The sequence below is a fragment of the Mastomys coucha genome, unplaced genomic scaffold (assembly GCF_008632895.1).
Source record: "Mastomys coucha isolate ucsf_1 unplaced genomic scaffold, UCSF_Mcou_1 pScaffold14, whole genome shotgun sequence".
Classification (NCBI taxonomy): Eukaryota; Metazoa; Chordata; class Mammalia; order Rodentia; family Muridae; genus Mastomys; species Mastomys coucha.
This window is the reverse complement of record NW_022196896.1, coordinates 31462372-31473077: the sequence shown is the minus strand read 5'-3', so window position 1 is coordinate 31473077 and position 10706 is coordinate 31462372.

Here is a 10706-nt window from a genome sequence, read left to right as displayed (position 1 = left end):
CCCCTCCCTCTCTCTCTTTCTGTTGTTTAATAGAACACAAAGTTGTATTTGCTGCAATTCCTGAGAAGGTACTCAAAAGTATGTACTCTGGAACCCATGTCAGCCTTTCTCTATCCAAATGTCACACTCATTTGCCACTTGGCAGAGGGATAAAGACTGAGCAGAGGTGGTGCCTGCTGCTAGGACAGGCAACTACTGAGGATTCAGAAAGTGACTTCAAAGACTCAACTCTTGCTTTGACACTTGTGGCTTTTAGCTCCCGTGCAGAAAGCGTCAAGTATGCCCAAGGGTACTCTGTCATTTTCCCACTAGCATCTGCCACTTTCAGTTGGAATTGATATGTGCATTCCACTTGTGCTGCAAGTTACAAATAGGAGGAGGCATCCTGTCTCCACAAGCGTAGGGTCCATCCTAAACTGATTAGTGTACTACTTTACAGGGGATAAAACATGCTGCAGGTCTGCAGAGGCTAGGAGAGCACAGGGAGTTGGGGTTGTGGACCAGGACAGATGTCAAGGCAGACTTTAACATTCCATTAATTAGGTAGTTTAGTCTATTCCACTTGAATGATGCAGAAGCTTGAATGATGCAGTATTGATAGAATAGTAAAACATCTGGGAGGCAAAGGGTTACCAAGCTCTCCACTAGGTCTCCTTTGGCACAAGCTGACACTGCTTCTCTGCACTTAATAACAGCCCGCAGAAAGAAGTAGCAAACAGTTACAAAAGGAGTTCAATAGCTGCTTCAGGGCAACTGCATTGATCTCTGAGTACAAAGTAAGATGCTTTCCTCCAACCCCAAAGGAAGATCCCAAATGCTGTTCAAGGTAAAGGCTGCTGCTATCCACTTTGTGTCTGTGATAACCAGCACACAGCCCGCTGCTGCTGCAGTCTTACCTCTGTGGCTTACTTTACTTTTAAAGACAACTTTCCGTTGTGTGAGAATCATTAAAGCTCTAAGCTTATCCCTTTATAGCCCACATCAGCTTTAATGGCTTTATTAGTGACAATGGCATGCATAATTGCCCTGAGCTCAGGTTACACTTCCAGGGCTCCACCCATTCACTGGGATGCAATCTCTTAAGGAGACAGTAGGGTTGGTCTGTTTTAGGCATCAGCTTCACCCACAAGCCAGGTCTCCTTTGTTGAAAAATGCTCTGGTCTTCTCACTTGGCAGCTTATATAAGTAAGCTGTCACCCACTTAAACATTGGTGAAGACGGACAAGGCAAGAAGCAGAGCTGACAGCAAGCTTAGCTGCTTTCAGCTCCATTTTGGCCTTTGTTCCTGTTCCCTCAGCCCACTTTCTCAATAATTTATCAAGGAGAACAGTAGTAATTAATATCATGGTGATTCCAGGATTTCATACAAGGGAGCCTCATATACCCCCAAAATTTTGTTGCAGTAATTCATTACCAAACCCAGGTTTGAGGAGGCACATTAACTGATGGTAAGTATCTGGAAAAGGCCTGAGGAAGAAGAACTGGGGACACTAAAAATAATGAGAACTACATTATTTTAATGGAGGAATCATCTATGGGCCATTTGGTTACTACATGTGACTAAAAATTACTAAAAAATATAGAAAGTAGAAAACAAAAAGAAATACAAAAATAACAGGAACAACAAAATAAACAGCAAAACACTGGGGCACTCATAGTCCTTACACTTCAGTTTTAGCCTTCAAAACCCATCAATGAGTGAGTCTCCAATTTCCCAAACTGCTGGTATTTGATAATTCCCCAATTCATTCCCACATTTAAGTGTTCTGATACCCAATGAGAGTATCAGTGATCTAGGAGAGTGGGATATCTTGTGCAAATGTCCCCCACCCTGGAGCCATTTCTCTTTGGCAGCTGTTGAGCACCAACATGGAGCAGATGCAAAGAGCAAGGAAAATTCAGGGAAGTCTACTTTGTTTCAAGACTAGAGTATACAACAGCTTTATAGGTGTATGTGTGGAAGTGGGAAAGGCTGAATGGTTATCATATAGCACCTAATTACCATGCAGGTGCTAAGTCAGCATTGGACATGTGTGCTGAGTTATGCAGCCTTGAAGAAAAATCTGTACAAGGTCACTCTTCAGACAAGCTAGCCAACTGTGTTCAGGGACACTCTAGACAGACTCTTGCCCTGCTGAGAATGGGAGTCCCCCATTTTGTGCCATGCTCAGAAAACCATCCAGTAATAGGGGACTGTTACCTTAATAGCAGGGTTCCCCAACAATACCTTCTCCGAATATAAATACCCAGCAACTAGGCCAGAGCCACTGTTCATGTGATCTTCCCCTTATCCGACCTTAACTACTTACTTTTCAAAATCAAAATCCTTGTAAAACATGGTGAATTAAACCTAGATGAATTCAGCAAAGGAAAAACATCATTTTATACCTTCTGACTGAGAGTAGAATATGAGCTGACAACAGGTGAAACATGCAGCAAAGGTCACACTCCTATGACCTGAGTGGTGAGGCTCACAGCAGGGCCATCAGTGCCCTGGACCTAAACAACTGCTGTTTCCAGCATGGACTGAACACACTCTGGGGAGTTCTCAAGGTACAGGGTGTCAGAACACATAATTTCATTTGTATGTAGAGAGGTTGCTTGTAATATAATCTTTATTAGTCTTTTTTTTTTTTTTTTGGCTTTTCAAGACAGGGTTTCTCTGTATAGCCCTGGCTGTCCTGGAGCTCACTCTCTAGATCAGGGTAGCCTCGAACTCAGAAATCTGCCTGCCTCTGCCTCCCAAGTGCTGGGATTAAAGGCGTGCACCACCACCGCTCGGCTCTTTATTAAGTCTTTTACATGCCATACAATGTTTTTGCTATCCCACTTTCCTCTCTAAGACCCAACCTACCTCCTCATTTTCTCTTTATCTTTAATTATCATTACATTTATATGAACATGTAGAAATACAACCTGCTATGTCTATGTAGTGTTGTTTGTATGTCTGTTTGTTTAGGGCTAACAACTTGGTATTGACTAACCGATGAAAGATCCCATCCTGGAGGAAAAACTGATCATCACTCTTTCAGTAGTTTTTAATTACTTGTAGCTTATATAGGGTTAGAGCCTGTCGTGGTTTGAATGAAATTCACCCCATAAGCTTGAAGGGAGTGGTACCATTAGGAGGTGTGGTCTTGTTGGAGGAAGTGTGCCACTGGGGGTAGGTTTTGGGTTTCAGATACTCAAGCCAGGCCTAATGTCTCTCTCTTCCTGGTGTCTGCAGATCCAGATGTAGATAATTCTCTGCTCCTTCTCCAGCACCATGTTGGCCTGTGTACTGCCATCCTTCCTACTATGACAGCAATGGAGTAAACCTCTGACTTATAAGCCAGCCTCAGTTAAATGTCTTCCTTTATAAGAGTTGCCATGGTCATAGGGTCTCTTCACAGCAATAAAATTACAACTAAAACAGGCCTTTTGAGAGTTTCCCCATCCATGTTGAAATGTCCACTTTGTTTTCATTGTTCATATCTTATTTAGGCTGTCACAGTGCTGAGGATTCAGAGTTGCAGCTTCCCTGTCATATGTAGAGGACACAGTATTGTAACTGATGTCTTTGTCCTCTGGTTCTTATAATCATTCATCTCTCACTGTTTTGATACTTCCTGAACTTTAGTTATAGGGGTTGTATTGTGGATCTACCACCTGGCTCTAGGCACCCATTGTCAGTTTTTCTCTGCATTTTGACCAGTACTGGCTTTCTTCTGTAATGAGATCCTTCTGCAGCAAAAGGAAGCTCCTTTGATGAGTAGAGAGAGCTATACTTACATATGGATATAAGGATTAGTATTTAGAATGCAGTTAGAAATTATACTGGTTTAGGAAAGTGGTTAGTAGATTCTCCTCTAGGGTTTATGCTCTCATCAGCCATGAATACATTAGTAGTCTACTAGATTTGTTATACTACGCATGAATTGCCTTCCATTGATCCAGCTTTAATTACATGGTTATTGGTTATCTTCAAGACATAAGTGCCACTGTTGCCCTCTAAAAGTGTTCTTTAAAGCTGGTTTCTAAGGCCGGGAGGTGGTGGTGCATGCCTTTAATTCCAGCACTTGGGAGGCAGAGGCAGGCAGATTTCTGAGTTCAAGGCCAGCCTGGTCTACAGAGTGAATTCCAGGACAGCCAGGGCTATACAGAGAAACCAAATCAAAAAAAAAAAAAAAAAAAAAAAAAAAAAAAAAAAAAAAAAAAAAAGCTGGTCTCTAAGTAGTTGAACTTGTCTTTTGTGCAACTTATTCTAGAAAACTCTAAGTCACTGATTTTGATTTCAGGAAGAAAATGAGAAACATTATTCAACCATCTGTTTTTTTAACTTAAAATGTTGTGCTATCTTCAAAAGCCTTGATAGATTCCGATATTTGATATTTACAGTTATTTGAATGCTTATTTCATATTTAACTATAAAATAAGAATGATTGACAATCTTTTCTAAAAAAAAATAAGTTGGCAGCTGTAATGTAATAAGTCTACTTATAGGGAAAAAATCCCAAATTACCACATAGCTGTTTAAAATGGTTGCTTTGATTTAGTTGGAAAAATTATGAATACATATGAAAGCCTAGAAGTAGCATGGTGGATATTGCATAATTGCTATGTGTCAATCATAGCTTTTAATTATATCATTGGACTGTAATAGGGCAATAAATTCAGGGTAGCTTGGCATAATATGTGGAACTCACAAATGTTCACTGTGATATTTTTTCCCTTTTGCTACGACAGCTGAATTATCCTTCAAAAAATCATTATATCTGTCACATTTGCACATATTGAGCTAAATTATAGGAAACAGGAAGGAAGACTAGCCAGCTGCCCTGTCAGTGTGATTCCAGACCCACAGGTACCAGCCAGCATCCCTCCATCCATTGTGTTGCTGCGCCTTCACCTTCCACTTTCCATCTGTTCTGAACAGGAGAAACACGCTCATGCATTCTATCCCAGTCTTCTTTCTCTCATAGATCATGGGGATTTTTCACCATATGTAGTATATTATTGAAGAACAGATTTTCTGTTTGTGTGACAAGCTGTAGACTTTAGAAGGCCCTGTAGGGTCACCTCCGGTCAGAGCAACTAGGAACACAGACAGACTTTGGCTGCATTATCATATGGCTCAGGCTGTAGATCTTCCATAGTAGGGTCCGATGCAGGCCACTCTTTCTGGGCCTCTGACTTCTTCTCTGTGAGCTACAGGTGGAGGTAGAGAAGTGGGTGGCATCTTGCAGGCTGATGTGGCTCTGGTACAAGCTTGAGATCAAAGACACCTTCAGTTACTTGGCCATCTACTGCAGTTATTTGCTTTCGTGTTACTTTGCTTGGTTGTTTTGAAAAGAGAACTCTTACAGTGCCTCCTCTGAGGGATGAATGGGTTTAAAGTTGCATCAGGTATACATCAGGTGCACATGACTATGAGGCATGCTGGCTATAATTATGAATGTGTGTGATGATGAAATGAAAGCAATGAGTTATAATATTGAAACAGTGCTCAGCACATAGAGAACATGAAAGATGACAGCAGGCTTTCTTTTGTTACTGTAGGTTTACACAGTGTTTTACCCATTACTTCCACCGTGACTCAGCAGGGGCTTATGTATCGCTTGACCTCTGGGAAGAATCATGTCCCTGTAACAGATGCCATTCTAGATGTAGAGAATGAACAGCTGTTTGTGTAGAGGATAATGTCAGCACTCCAGATTGCTATTTTCCCCCAGCCCATTGACTCGGACGTTAATATCCTAGTCAGTGACATTGCTAGGAATCAGTGTTGTGACTACATGAGACTCAGGGCTTTTAGACAAAACTAATGCACACAATGAAGTGGCAGTCTGATGGAGTTAGCGCCCTATGTGTGGTGGAAAGGAGGACCAAAGAGAAATATTTCTCCAGATTATATAAATTATCATTTTGAAGTGATTTTCATAAAATTATTTCCTCAATGTATATTTTCTATTATTCTTCATTTTATAGCTAATGAGATAAAGGCATATTTAAAAAGGGGAGGAAGTAAATAGAATAAAGATCACTAGCATTGAAATTAGGCCCACAGAATTCAAATCATTTATGTTTGCAGGTTTTTTAGAGATATTTTTAATAAATGACCCTTTGTCTAGAAATAGGGCAATATGTCTCAGAAAAATATAAGAACAGAGGATAATGAATGCCACATGACAATTAATTCCCTTCATACTGAAGCAACAACTGAAATAAAAACTTGAGTTGACTTCTGCCACAGGATGCTTAGTCCTCAAGGGACCTTTCAAGCAAATTGAATGAGGCCTTGCAGCTTAACGAAGATCAGTTTGGTGTGCAACACCACCAACACCATTGCTGAATTTGGATTTACTGTGAAGGCAAGCACTGATGGGCCTAAAACATCAGCTGATAGATGCATACTTCCTGAACTTGAAGTGAGGCAAAAGAAAAACACTTGGCAGTCAAGCCAATAGCTTGGATCTAGCTGAAGCTTATATGATTCACAAATACTTTCCATTCAAGCCATTTTAAAATGGCAGCAGACAGAGATTTTCAAACTGTGAATACAAATTTCCAAGTGAATGCAATAACATCTGCTTTGTGCATCCATTGAATCTGAGTCAGAATGCATCATGCCTCCTGTTTACTCATGTACACATTTCAAATCCCTGTCAAAACAGGCCCTGGGAGCTGAGCTGTTTCTAACACCACATAAAAAACAGTAGCTCCCGACAAGTAACACCAAATTAGAAAATGTAATAAAGAAACAAAGGATCATATTCGCAATTGCAACAAATAACATATGGTAGGTTTGCAAGCACTGCATGAAAAAAACCAAGTCATCAAAGAAAAATGTAGAAGAAAAATCTGAGTAAAAGGTGGGTTTTAACATGCTTGTGACAGAAAATGACTATCACACACACAAAAATGTCAAGCTTCCCAAAGGTTAGCCTGTCAGTTCAATGCAAATCTATTTTGAAAACACATATGGGGTTTCTTTTGAGCAAGTTGTAAAGTCAATAATAAAATTCACAAAGAAAGAGCCAAGAGTGTTTAAGATAATCAAAAGATCACTCTAAGGAAACTGTGAAAGCTAATGGGCATGTTATATCTAGCCTTGAGTGTAGTGATAGGCAGGAAGCACCATTATCTCCTAACCTATCAAAATTTATCTAGAATAAATAAATATTTAAAAAATTATAAAAGAAAAAATCTACTTGATAGATTATAGTATAAAATAGTTGCTTAGAACTAACTTAAAATGGTTGCTTATAAGAAAGACTTTAGAAGGATTCTACATGGAGATTATACATTGCAAAATCACCCAGCAGAAAATGCACAGAGAAGCTCAACAAATGATAGAAAATGAAAAAGGAGTTTATTGTACATGTAAGAATCAAGTTAAATCAAATTAAAACACATTCAGTCAGTAAGGTAACATAGTGATGACATGTTCATAAGTGGTTCACATTTTGGCAAATATTGGAAAGGTACAAACACATAATTAAGTTGGAATAAAACTTGACTACAGGAAATTTGATTTAAAGGTTCAAACCAAAGAGAAGAAGCTATTTGTATGGAAATATATTACATAGAGTATCTTAGATTCCCTTTCCTGTTCTCAAGCAGACCGACACAGAATGTTTACAGTAGCATTATACGTGTCTTGTTCTTGATACTGTGCAATGGAGTCCCATACTTGAGATTAGGAGTGTCCTCAAGTGCGTTATAACCAAAGTTGATCTTCAACAGCAGATCCTTTTACCTCCACCTACCAAGTATGAGATTATAGGCAGGGATCAGTTTGCCTCATCCCATGATAGCTTAACTGCTATATGTTAAGTGTACATCAAAAGAATAAGAAAAACTAAGTAGTGATTCATTCAACAAATGAATTACTATGCCAGAGATAATATAAATACCAATATGAATGAAATCTAAACACATGACATTACATATTTTAAAAATGTTTCATATATCTCAAATACATATAAAACATATTATTTACATATTTAAAAATAATGCAAACATCACTTAGGCAAAAAGTACATTTCTACCTGGAATGATAATAAGCTCCAAGGGTTAAGAAAAGTAGTAGTGTCAGAGGCAAATCAGAGGAGCACTGTGGCCTGAAGCAAACATGGCAGAAAGAGTTGTTAGGATCTATCCAGCTGTAGTCAAACTTGGTTTCATGGCTCTTGAAAAATGTAGACATATTGTTCAATTCAGAATTCCCATTTCGTTTCTAATTTCCTAAAGTCTCCTGAAATTTTCTATCTCCCTTTCTATGGACTATTCTATGTTGATCTAATTTTAAATTACTGACTCTTTGCCTAAGGCATGTGCCTCTAATCTCAGAGGCTAATGCTAGGCGAGCATGAATTTGAGGCTAGTGTATCACACATCAAGGCCTTGTCTCAAACACTACCTCCACTCAAATTTCTTTTTCAAAGAAAAACCATTGTCTGTTGGGTTAATTCTAGTATTTTTTGCTGTCTTGATTATGGGTGGCATTGTTCTGCTCATTTACAAATCTAGTAATTTTTAATATATACTGTATATTGTGAAGGAAACATCATGGAAACCCTGTCTTTTCTTGCTTCCTCTGAAGAATGCTCTCTTTTGTTCTAGGTGCCAATCCAGTCACTGTCATCAAAAGGAATCATAGTCCATTGGTGTGGTGAAAGTAAGAATGTGTTCTAAAGATAAAATGACAGGAAAGCTTATTGGAAGGATTTGGGAGCCACTGGGATGTTCTTGATGACCCACATGGGAACAATATGAGTGATAAAATAATGGTAGGCTGACTGTCACTTGTGGTCTAATGAGGCCATGGTGCTATAAGTGACATATGGGAGCAGGCGGATTCTCTTGTTTACAGAAGCTTTTTTCTTTTACTAAACAAGAACAACAACAGCAACAACAATAACAACAACAACAACAATACAAGACTGAAATAAGAACTTAGCAAATACTGTTAAGGGCTGTTCATTTTAACATGACTGCAATTATTTTGCATTTAGTCCATTTTTCTCATAAGGTGAAATTCAGTTCAGATTCTATTTGTAGCTGATACTGAAAAATTCTCCTCAATGGTCATAATACCATGGTTGTAATACTCATGCTCTTATCTCAGTACTCTGGAAGACCCCTAACTACCACCTCAATTCCTCACTTAGGACCAATCAGCTTAAAGGTCAGCTGATAATATTTTGTCTAGTTAGCCAAATTGTAATATTGCTCCACCTTGTCTCCTGTACTTGGTTTTTCTATAAAAAGCCTACCCTAAGAGTAAACCAGTATCACAGTCTGGCTGCCGAGTCCTTTCTATGACCTGATCAACAAGCCAGAAAGAATTGTTCAATAACTTTCATCATATCAGAGATCAGGGTCTGAGTGGTCAGTGTGCAGCTCTTCCTAGACCCCAACAACACTAGGCAAAACCCTATACTGTACAAGATTCATGAATGAAGACAAAATTTAGTGTTTTAGGGGAATCACTGTGTGGTCTCACAAATATTATTATAATGGGAAAGAAGGGCAAAGGCAGTAAAGGACCTCTGTAGCTGAGACAAGAGGACGGTCAAGCAATCCAGCAGCAAGCTACTTCACATCAGATCTCAGCTCACCTAGAGCACGTACGTGCATAGAGGGTGCATCATTACGTACGTGGAGACTCGTGTAAAATGCAAATTAAATTTGGAGAAAGCACCAGGCAATCGGCTGAGGAATATCTGACCAGACAGCAGCAGTACATATCAAAAGCTATCAAGCATAAAAAGAGAAGGAAGGAAAGCCCAAGAAAGCTGCAAATTTCTCAGTAGACTAACATGGCAGAGCTGATACCTTGTAGGACCCTGGCTTGGATTATAGATGAGGAATGGTCATTGAATGAAAAACTGGCAGCATTTGAAGAAAGCTTGGCTTGAAGGTTAGTAAACATAATTACATCACTATTAGTTTTCTGTTCTTGATAACTGTGTTATGCTTATGAAGGTGTCAGCATAGGAGAGGTGAGATGTGACTTCTTTTCTAAGCTGTAAAACCTGAAAATTGTTTCAGAATAAAGTGGAGACCATGCTGATCCATCTTCCTGATTTTATGCAGCACAGACCTGGGTTGTAAGATAGCCTATAGTGTTTGTGGTGCTCCAGTCTCCTGGCTAGTAAGCAATGGATTAACTCTCAGGTCCTCCTTAGGCCTTTTGGCATCTTTGTTGGTCATTTTATTTTATTTTTTTTAGTTTGCTCTAATTCAGCTTTTTCTTCATTCTTTTATTTCAAGAAGTCCATATTCAGTGTTACCATCAACAGCGCTGGGCCAGAAGAAGGGCACAACATTTCAGGGGGTGGAGGGAGGTGGGTGGCAGTTTGGCGGTATGCCTCTCCAGTGTGATGCACATCACTTGTTTTTGAGGCTAGTGTGGCCATGTTGCTTTCTGATTGTGCTCTGTACCGGCAACATCTTCATTTAGATAAGTTAACCTGCTAGCTGGCAGTTCGCATTGCCAACGGACCTTTTCTACATAAGTTTCTTGAGCTTTTGGGTTTTGAGAGTCAAACAGTTGAAAAGAAAGCACAGGAAAGCTTTGTACTCTCCCACAGCTAGACGGCTCAACTTTGCTCCCACAGCTAGGCAGCCCAACTTTGCTCCCACAGCTAGACGGCTCAACTTTGCTCCCACAGCTAGGCAGCCCAACTTTGCTCCCACAGCTAGGCAGCTCAACTTTGCTC